This window comes from Phalangium opilio, unplaced genomic scaffold, assembly GCF_054372755.1.
Source record: "Phalangium opilio isolate 3A_F unplaced genomic scaffold, DU_Popi_V2 ptg000059l_1, whole genome shotgun sequence".
Taxonomy (NCBI): Eukaryota; Metazoa; Arthropoda; class Arachnida; order Opiliones; family Phalangiidae; genus Phalangium; species Phalangium opilio.
In genome coordinates, this window is record NW_028324176.1 from 811877 (window position 1) to 823276 (window position 11400).

The 11400-nt window shown below is 32.0% G+C and overlaps 1 long non-coding RNA gene across 1 annotated transcript; it reads right to left on the bottom strand.

The window, feature by feature from the left end:
* Positions 1-4722: 4722 nt before the first annotated feature.
* LOC149667252 (uncharacterized) lies at positions 4723-6241 on the bottom strand. Its single transcript, XR_016368163.1, has 2 exons — positions 5842-6241; positions 4723-5772 (listed from the first exon to the last, which is right to left on the bottom strand). It is a non-coding gene; the product is annotated as an uncharacterized LOC149667252 (long non-coding RNA).
* Positions 6242-11400: the final 5159 nt, after the last annotated feature.

Below are 11400 nucleotides of genomic sequence, written 5' to 3' on the forward strand. Positions count from 1 at the left end.
GGACTTGAAATGGGGGTAAATATGGACTTGAAATGGGGGTAAATATGGACTTGAAATGGGGGTAAATATGGATTTGAAATGGGGGTAAATATGGACTTGAAATGGGGCTAAATATGGACTTGAAATGGGCTAAATATAGACTTGAAATGGGGGTAAATATGGACTTGAAATGGGGGTAAATATGGACTTGAAATGGGGGTAAATATGGACTTGAAATGGGGGTAAATATGGATTTGAAATGGGGGTAAATATGGACTTGAAATGGGTGTAAATATGGACTTGAAATGGGTGTAAATATGGACTTGAAATGGGTGTAAATATGGACTTGAAATGGGTGTAAATATGGACTTGAGTGCTCATTTAATTGTAAAGATTAAAAAGGAAAATTGAGACTGGGTGAAAGATAAGTGTAGTTTTAATTTCCTTGTGTCCCATTCGGCCGAACGCGTTTCCCATTCAACCGAAAACAGCCCAAATGTGCGGTTTTGGGAAAATATATATTAAAATTTAAAAAGCAAACGTTTTCACCTTTTTTAAGGAATTTTTTTACCCTACAGTTTTCGTTGTATATATATATATATATTGATGTTTGAAATGCAAAATTTAATTTTGAGAGTGATTGATAATGGAGAGAATTGCATTGTTTTGGAAAAGGTGGCACCTAACTATTAGGAGAATTTTTTGGAAAAGGTGGCAGCTAATTAGTAGGAGAATGTTTAGGAAAAGCTGGCAGCTAATTAGTAGGAGAATGTTTAGGAAAAGCTGGCAGCTAATTAGTAGGAGAATGTTTAGGAAAAGCTGGCAGCTAATTAGTAGGAGAATGTTTAGGAAAAGCTGGCAGCTAACTATTAGGAGAATATTTTTGAAAAGGTGGCAGCTAACTATTAGGAGAATATTTTGGAAAAGTTGGCAGCTAATTAGTAGGAGAATGTTTAGGAAAAGGTGGCAGCTAATTAGTAGGAGAATGTTTAGGAAAAGGTGGCAGCTAACTATTAGGAGAATATTTTGGAAAAGGTGGCAGCTAACTATTACGAGAATATTTTGGAAAAGGTGGCAGCTAACTATTAGGAGAATATTTTGGAAAAGGTGGCAGCTAACTATTAGGAGAATATTTAGGAAAAGGTGGCAGCTAATTAGTAGGAGAATGATTAGGAAAAGGTGGCAGCTAACTATTAGGAGAATATTTTGGAAAAGGGGGCAGCTAATTAGTAGGAGAATGTTTTGGAAAAGGTGGCAGCTAACTATTAGGAGAATATTTTGGAAAAGGTGGCAGCTAATTAGTAGGAGAATGTTTTGGAAAAGGTGGCAGCTAACTATTAGGAGAATATTTAGGAAAAGGTGGCAAGTAATTAATAGGATAATAACCTCACCTAACCTAACCAAACCTAACCAAACTTACAATTTCCTTCTCTGGGTTTGAACCCGAGCCTCTGAATTAAAAGCCTGATATTCTACCATGCTGCTGCGGTGATTCGAAATCCTCACAGACATTAAATTAACTAATTCTTTCAAATAAATTCCCATTGAGCAGAAACCCGCCATTGGGCTGGAAATTTAAATATATTCTCCATAAAAAACCAAAAAGCGGTTTCGGTCCAATGGGACTATACCTTTAATTTTAATTAAATAAGGTATCCATGAATTTAACCAAAAAAGTGGTGTTTTGGGATAATTTCACCTTAATTTTATTTAAGTTTAAAGGTTTATCTCGATTAAGTTCAGTTTTTAGGTTTATCTCGATTAAGTTTAGTTTTTAGGTTTATCTTGATTAAGTTTAGTTTTTAGGTTTATCTCGATTAAGTTTAGTTTTTAGCTTTATCTCGATTAAGTTTAGTTTTTAGGTTTATCTCGATTAAGTTTAGTTTTTAGGTTTATCTCGATTAAGTTTAATTTAAAGGTTTATCCTGATTAAGTTAAATTTAAAGGCATATCTTGATTGTTTAATTTAAAGGCATATCTTGATTGTTTAATTTAAAGGTATATCTTGATTGTTTAATTTAAAGGTATATCTTGATTAAGTTCAATTTAAAGGTATATCTTGATTAAGTTCAATTTAAATGTATATCTTGATTAAGTTCAATTTAAAGGTATATCTTGATTAAGTTCAATTTAAAGGTATATCTTGATTGTTTAATTTAAAGGTATATCTTGATTAAGTTCAATTTAAAGGTATATCTTGATTGTTTAATTTAAAGGTATATCTTGATTAAGTTCAATTTAAAGGTATATCTTGATTAAGTTCAATTTAAAGGTATATCTTGATTAAGTTCAATTTAAAGGTATATCTTGATTAAGTTCAATTTAAAGGTATATCTTGATTAAGTTCAATTTAAAGGTATATCTTGATTAAGTTCAATTTAAAGGTATATCTTGATTAAGTTCAATTTAAAGGTATATCTTGATTAAGTTCAATTTAAAGGTATATCTTGATTAAGTTCAATTTAAAGGTATATCTTGATTAAGTTCAATTTAAAGGTATATCTTGATTAAGTTCAATTTAAAGGTATATCTTGATTAAGTTCAATTTAAAGGTATATCTTGATTAAGTTCAATTTAAAGGTATATCTTGATTAAGTTCATTTTAAAGGTATATCTTGATTAAGTTCAATTTAAAGGTATATCTTGATTAAGTTCAATTTAAAGGTATATCTTGATTAATTTCAAATTAAAGGTATATCTTGATTAATTTCAATTTAAAGGTATATCTTGATTAAGTTCAATTTAAAGGTATATCTTGATTAAGTTCAATTTAAAGGTATATCTTGATTAAGTTCAATTTAAAGGTATATCTTGATTAAGTTCAATTTAAAGGTATATCTTGATTAAGTTCAATTTAAAGGTATATCTTGATTAAGTTCAATTTAAAGGTATATCTTGATTAAGTTCAATTTAAAGGTATATCTTGATTAAGTTCAATTTAAAGGTATATCTTGATTAAGTTCAATTTAAAGGTATATCTTGATTAAGTTCAATTTAAAGGTATATCTTGATTAAGTTCAATTTAAAGGTATATCTTGATTAAGTTCAATTTAAAGGTATATCTTGATTAAGTTTAATTTAAAGGTATATCTTGATTAAGTTCAATTTAAAGGTATATCTTGATTAAGTTCAATTTAAAGGTATATCTTGATTAAGTTCAATTTAAAGGTATATCTTGATTAAGTTCAATTTAAAGGTATATCTTGATTAAGTTCAATTTAAAGGTATATCTTGATTAAGTTCAATTTAAAGGTATATCTTGATTAAGTTCAATTTAAAGGTATATCTTGATTAAGTTCAATTTAAAGGTATATCTTGATTAAGTTCAATTTAAAGGTATATCTTGATTAAGTTCAATTTAAAGGTATATCTTGATTAAGTTCAATTTAAAGGTATATCTTGATTAAGTTCAATTTAAAGGTATATCTTGATTAAGTTCAATTTAAAGGTATATCTTGATTAAGTTCAATTTAAAGGTATATCTTGATCAAGTTCAATTTAAAGGTATATCTTGATTAAGTTCAATTTAAAGGTATATCTTGATTAAGTTTAATTTAAAGGTATATCTTGATTAAGTTCAATTTAAAGGTATATCTTGATTAAGTTCAATTTAAAGGTATATCTTGATTAAGTTCAATTTAAAGGTATATCTTGATTAAGTTCAATTTAAAGGTATATCTTGATTAAGTTCAATTTAAAGGTATATCTTGATTAAGTTCAATTTAAAGGTATATCTTGATTAAGTTCAATTTAAAGGTATATCTTGATTAAGTTCAATTTAAAGGTATATCTTGATTAAGTTCAATTTAAAGGTATATCTTGATTAAGTTCAATTTAAAGGTATATCTTGATTAAGTTCAATTTAAAGGTATATCTTGATTAAGTTCAATTTAAAGGTATATCTTGATTAAGTTTAATTTAAAGGTATATCTTGATTAAGTTTAATTTAAAGGCATATCTTGATTAAGTTTAATTTAAAGGTATATCTTGATTAAGTATAATTTAAAAGGTATATCTTGATTAAGTTTAATTTAAAGGTATATCTTGATTAAGTATAATTTAAAAGGTATATCTTGATTAAATTTAATTTAAAGGTATATCTTGATTAAGTTTAATTTAAAGGTATATCTTGATTAAGTTCAATTTAAAGGTATATCTTGATTAAGTTCAATTTAAAGGTATATCTTGATTAAGTTTAATTTAAAGGTATATCTTGATTAAGTTTAATTTAAAAGGTATATCTTGATTAAGTTTAATTTAAAGGTATATCTTGATTAAGTTTAATTTAAAAGGTATATCTTGATTAAGTTTAATTTAAAGGTATAGCTTGATTAAGTTTAATTTAAAAGGTATATCTTGATTAAGTTTAATTTAAAGGTATAGCTTGATTAAGCTTAATTTAAAGATTTATCTTGATTAGGCTCTAAAATGAATGTCAATAAATAATTCATCTTAATAGCATTTTTAGTGGAATTTTTGATTCTTATTTTACTATAAACTTTTGAATTTCGAGCCTAATCTGCCTATTAATGTACTTTGAAGATTAACTTAAGTGTGAAATAGAAATATGGGGCTTTATCAACAGCTATACAGTTTTAATATTAATTAAGTAGTTCATTTAAAAGTTATTCGAGTTTTTATCCAAAATATGTATATATTATGTTTAAATTCACCCTAATTATACTTAATTGAGTTGAAATTAATGAAGGATTGTGGTTTGGCAGTATTGATTTAGCTTATAAATTGAGCTTGTTTTTAAATGACAATTTAATTAATCGTAAGAATTAAACAGGAAAATGGAGGCTGGGTGAAAGATTTGTTAGTTTAATTATAAGGTATCCATGAATTTACCCAAAACACGAATCTTTCACATTAATTATACTTGATTGAGTTTAATTTAACGGCTTATCTTGTTTATCTTGTGTGGATTTAGTTTATAATAAAAGTTTCGATAAAATATTAACTTAAATTGCAATTACCCTAAAATTTTAATGTATGCGCTTTTGATGTATTTTAACGATCATTTAGATTAATTTGAAAGTGAAACAGGAAACTACTGTGGCTGTACGAAAAATTTGTGATGTTTTAATCTTAATTTGAGCGTGGTTCGTGAGAGTGGATTAAGCTTAAAATTTATTTGAATTTTTTACCCTAATTGCAATGTTTAGTGCAGCTTAATATTTTTGCCATATATTCATCATTATGGTACCCTAAACTTTTGGGTAGTTTAAAGACTTTATTTAAAAGTTATTTGAGCTTTTATCCAAAATGTATATTTTGGTTTAATTTCACGTTAATTATATTTAATTGAGTTAAAATTAACGTAGGATTGTGTTTTGGCAGTGTACATTTAGGCTATAAAATGAGTTTAAATGTATACTTCACCTTAATTGCAATTTTTAGTGGAGTTTTCAATTCTTATTTTACCCTAAACTTTTGAATTTCGCGCCTATTAAGGTACTTTGGAGATAATTTAAATTAGCTTAAGTGTGAAAGCGAAAACATGGGCTTTACCAACGGCTTGGTAAGATACAATCTTAATCAAGGACATCATTTAAGAGTTATCTGAGTTTTCATCCAAAAAAAATGTACATTCGGGGTTTAATTTCACGTTAATTACACTTAATTACGTTGAAATTAACTTGTCGTCAGTGCTCATTAAGCTTATAAAATGACTTTTAATAAATAATTCACCTTAACTCTAATGTTTAGAGGAGTTTTTTATTATTTCCAACACATTGCGTTCAATTTTTATCATATCCTGTGCTAGGTTTGTGGTAAGGTAAAGGTTATCTATACAATATGTTAATGAATGATGTTATTCTATAGTTTAGCTTGAATACCAGTAATTAAATCAAATACCTATACAATTCATAGCAATTTAAACCAATAAACAAACGGCAATGTGGACTGTGGAAATAGCAAACAACGTAACCCTCCGTTTCTAACGTGGTTACGTTGAGAGGATCTGTGATGTAAACATAAAAATTATTTGACTAATTAAATTGTATAACGACACTGTCCTTCTGGATTAACCAGCACCACTGTTACTTATGAATTAAACAATCCACTGTTGGTAACAAATAGTTTATAAAATGATAACGTAACATCACAGTATGACTGATTCAATAGGACCAAAATTGTTTTAAATAATAATCTGGTCCTCTACATTGGTTTAGTTTTAAGGAATTATATCACACACCTTCACAATTAGTAGCATTTTAGTGAGATTAACAAATAATGAAACCCCGTATACCTCATATATTTGTTTGTAGCAGGAAACGAAGTAGACTGCGTATTTTTGGAATACAGAGCTGGAAATGAGCTTTTTTATCTTGAAAGGCGAAAGACTATAATAAATACTATATTACATAGACAAACTAAAATACAACTGAAGCCTTGGCCGTAAAGAACGTTCAAAAACTTACTTTAAATGATATAAAAACCTCTGTTAACTGTAATTATTTACCTGAATTACTTTTCTAGACGAAAATTCGACCTGATAACGACTTATTTCTTATTAAGGGTGCTACAGTTAATTAGAAAATACATATAAAGGTGCTCAAGCTCGGATGAAATAGTTAAGTAATTTGTCAGCGTCTACTGCTAGACAGTCTGACCCAAAAGTAATTTTTTGACGTACTTTCAGAATTAACTAAAATTAACATACTTAGAGTTAATTGATTTAAATTAAACTAGCCGATAGCACATCTTGAATACATAATTGTTAAATTAAGAGTATTCCGAAAAGTAACTTCGCTCTAGTTTTTCAGTTAGAGGTGGCTAAATATCACGAAAAACGCCATGTTAATCTCCATAGGAAAATTGGTAAAAGCATGTGAATTTTGCTTTAACGTTACAAAAGAGTATCAAGTCATATCTACAAGGGCCTACCGGCCCTGTAGAATAACCCCGAAATTAATGAATTTTTAAAACGGAACGACATTCGGGTTAAAACATCCAAAAGACTGAACCCTCGCGACGCTTTCTTCGGCGGACGTTGCGGTGCTAACAAGCTATACCATAAAACAACGGGGACAGAAAAAATGCACTACGTCGATTTCACGAGTTTATACCCATTCGTCAACAAAACGGGAAAAATTCCCATTGGTCATCCCCAAATTATTCTGGAAAAATTTCCCGACATCTTCTCTTTTGACGGGCTTCTCAAATGCGATGTACTTCCGGCTCAAAATCTAATACATCCGGTTTTGCCAGCTCGTATAAACGGTAAGCTCACCTTTCCCCTCTGTTACACCTGTTGTAAAACTCAATTTCAAGGTGACTGCACACACACACCTGATCAAAGAGAACTGCGGGGTACCTGGGTAACAGATGAACTAAGATACGCCGTAGAACGAGGATACAAAATAACACACATGTATGAAGCCTGGGCATACAAAATAACCCAATACGATCCCGAGACCAAACAAGGCGGGCTTTTTAAAGACTATGTAAACGCCTTCCTTGAATATAAAACTCTGGCTAGCGGCTTCCCTGCTGAATGCGTCACCCAAGAGGATAAAGAAAACTACATCAAAAATTACAAAAGAGTCGAGGGGATCGATTTAGATATAGATAAAATAGAAAAGAATGAAGGCTTAAGATGCCTTAGTAAACTCATGCTGAACTCTTTTTGGGGGAAGTTTGGACAAAACACGAGACACACCTCAACAGATATAATAAAAGACGCAAAAACCCTGTACGAACTACTTCTTAACCAAGACAAAGAGGTTAAAAGTCTATTGACATTAAACGATGATACTATTCTAGTCAAATCAACTGACATTGCAGAAAACGAGATAGCTCACAAACATACAAACGTAGTTATAGCGTGCTATACTACGACTATGGCACGCCTTCATCTTTTAAAACATCTCGAGATGGTGGGAGACTTATGTTTTTATATGGATACGGACAGCCTTATCTACCTCTCGCCAGATGGCGCTCCTATACTACCCACAGGAGATTATCTTGGTAAGTTAAAGAATGAGTTAGAGCCATACGGGAAAGACGCCTATATTTGTGAGTTTGGAAGCGCTGGTGCGAAAAATTATTCAATGAATATTTACGACCCCGCAACAGAAAAAATCACTAACATAATTAAAGTTAAAGGATTTTATTTAAATTCGTCTACTGAGAATCACGTGAATTTCGATATAATGAAGAAACTATTAGGTGTAAACAATGATGGTAAACCAGAAATGAACTCTGTACAAGTACCCATTGGTCCCCAAATTCGTCGCCTGCCCAATCACACTCTCATTACAATAAATCAAACAAAAACATATCAAGCCGTCGTCGATAAAGTCAGAGTTTTCCCCGATTACACCACGACCCCTTACGGGTATCTTAGGTAAATTTGTAAAAATAATTTGTATATATAATTTTTGTATTTTTAATTAATTGGGGGTTTTGTCTGCAGACATTTTTTGTGTATGTTAATTGCAATTAGTTTTATTACGTTTAGAATAAATTTGTCAATAATAATTTTTACTTTATATTATGGTCTTTATTCCTACATTGTTATAAGCATATCCAACTAAGCCTATACAATCAATCAAATCTTGACAGGTAAAGAGAGGAGATCGAAAAAACCCGACTCCTCCCCCCTGAGTGGCCGCCATCTTGTACGGTATAATGGCTGCACCCTCTCTGACTGTACTAAAAATGGTCTGCCAAGTTTGTACGAGTCTTACCAATTATGCACAAATCCCAAAATGGCATACCAAGTTTACACGCTTTTGACCCAAGTTGCACAAATCATAAATTAACACGCCAAACTTGCACACTACTGACAAATTTTGGCCAGTGAATAAAATGACCTAACAAGTGTGCTTTAAGATTGCACAGATCGTGATACACTCTAAGAAAAAAGCATTCAATGGGTATTCAAACTTGAAAGCAATTGTTCATTCTTAAACAGTTTGGAAATATTATGCGTTCAATCGCGAAAGGTGTGCAGAATCATCCAAGATAACATTGAAGGTGTTCAATTGTAACGTTGGAATATAGATTCCCTCGTAATCCTGGTTATTTTCCATGTTCGATGGCTTTCTCGCTAGTTTTGGAGATTTTCCATAACCCACACCTGAGGAGCGAGGGGCTAACTAGAGCTTTCAATAGAGATGGAAAGTAAACTGATGTTATCAGGAACACGGGAGCAAGGGACTTTACCTTGTGAGCCCTTGCTACCCTTTAGTATATTTCTTCAGATTTGGTTTGGCTCTCTTTCGAGAGGGTCGCAATAAAGTGTACAATTTTTAAACTTACCCCAACCGGCTTTATTTTATTTAAACCTTAGTCAAAACTAAGTAAAAACTTTGTAGCTGAGTTATTAGTTAGCCTGTGGGCATAAAACACTATCGACCGCTACAAATTTGGTGGAGGCGCCGGCCTACATTTCGTTAAATGCTTATGATCTCTTGATCCTCAACATGGAACACGCCAAATTTCGCCCTTTCTCCTGGCTGTGACTTTTCGTCACTTGGACTCCAGCAACCTGCCGTTTTCCTGCCTCGTTTTTCCGTTGAAAACTGCGGTATTCAACGTATTTTCCGGGGCCCGGTACGTTGGCTGGATATTTGTCGGACTGCGGGACGACATCTAAGGACCCGTTCCTGTCCTTTTTCACCGGGGGATTTCACCGTTCGACCTGCGGGACAACGGTTCTAAACTTTCACGTCGGACGGACTGCGGGACGTCGACGAATATCGAACTTTTTACGTGCTGAACTTTGTGTACGCCTTTGGACTACATCTTGTGTCTTCGAGTCACAATCACCGTTCTCACGTCAACCTTGAAGCTCATCTCATCGTTCAGGTCACGTATAATTTTGGTTCCCAATTTTTTTATTATTATTATTTCTTGTATTTCGCCCTTCGAGATTTAGTTATTGTATATTTTGATAACTTTCTCGTTTATGGCTAAGTCAAACGACGCTCTTCTTCGCCAATATAACACGCGAAATCGTCCTATTCCCCATCGTTTATTGAACGCGGACGGTCATAATTCCGACGAAGATACTGACTCGTTTCACGACAGTGATTTGGATATCAAAAATTCTGAACCCATGTCGTCAGTATCTTCTCCGGTCTCACAGTCGTTGGCGGTCGCGAATTCTGGGGCTGGAAACACAGTAGTGACGACAATGAGCTCTGGCGTAACGTCGCGCTCAAGAATGGTCTAAGAAGCGTTCAAAAATCTATGCAACTTCAGTTTTATTCTATCAGAGGTGGTCCCCACTCGGACTAATTCTCAACTATTTCAGTTTTCAACAAACATTGAACTTTTGGAAAATATTTGAATGTTATATAAAATTAAGAGGGTATACAGTTACAGATACATATATTGCACGTCGCACTCAAGAATGGTCTAAGAAACCTTCGAAAATCTATGCAACTTTGGTTTTGTTCTATAAGTGGTTGTCCCGACTCGGACCCATTCTCGACTATTTCAGTTTCCAATGTACATTGAACTTTTGCAAAATATTTAAATGTTATATAAAATTAAAAGCGTATACAGTTACAGATACATATATTGCACGTCGCCCTCAAGAATGGTCCAAGAAGCCTTCTAAAATCTATGCAACTTTGGTTTTGTTGAATCCGAGGTGGTCCCGACTCGGACTCATTCTCAACTATTTCAGTTTTCAATAAACATTGAACTTTTGGTAAATATTTGAATGTTATATAAAATTAAGAGGGTATACAGTTACAGATATTGCACGTCGCGCTCAAGAATGGTCCAAGAAGCGTTCGAAAATCTATGCAACTTTAATTTTGTCCTATCAGAGTTGGTAACGACTCGGACACATTCTCAACTATTTCAGTTTTCATTGTACTTTGAACTTTTGGAAAGTATTTGAATGTTATATAAAATTAAGAGGGTATCCAAAATTGCACGTCGCACTCAAGAATGGTCCAAGAAGCCTTCTAAAATCAATGCAACTTTGGTTTTGTTTTATCAGAGGTGGTCCCGACTTGAACACAATCTCAACTATTTCAGATTTAAATGTGGATTGAGCTTTTGCAAAATATTTAAATGTTATATAAATAACTAATGATTAATTCTTTTTGCTTTCTTGAAATTTTAACTTGCCTCTGTGAACTAGTCATTTTTAATTTCGTTGTTATTCTTCAAGGAACATAATGTAGAAATGAAGATTAAAACGATGAAATATCCCCAACACGTTGGAAAAAGAAAGATACGTCGTCTGCTTGGCTTTACTGGCCATCGCTGTTCTTGTTTCCTTAGATCACGTGATTAACCTCTTGGTTTGATCAAAAACTTATAAAAACAGGAAGTACGTCATATATAGGAGTCAAAGTTTCCCACAGTACGTTTCAAATCGGTTTTGGACTAAAACTGAAACTGAATTGAAACTTTTCAGTTAAGATTTTCAAAAACTGAAAACTGAAC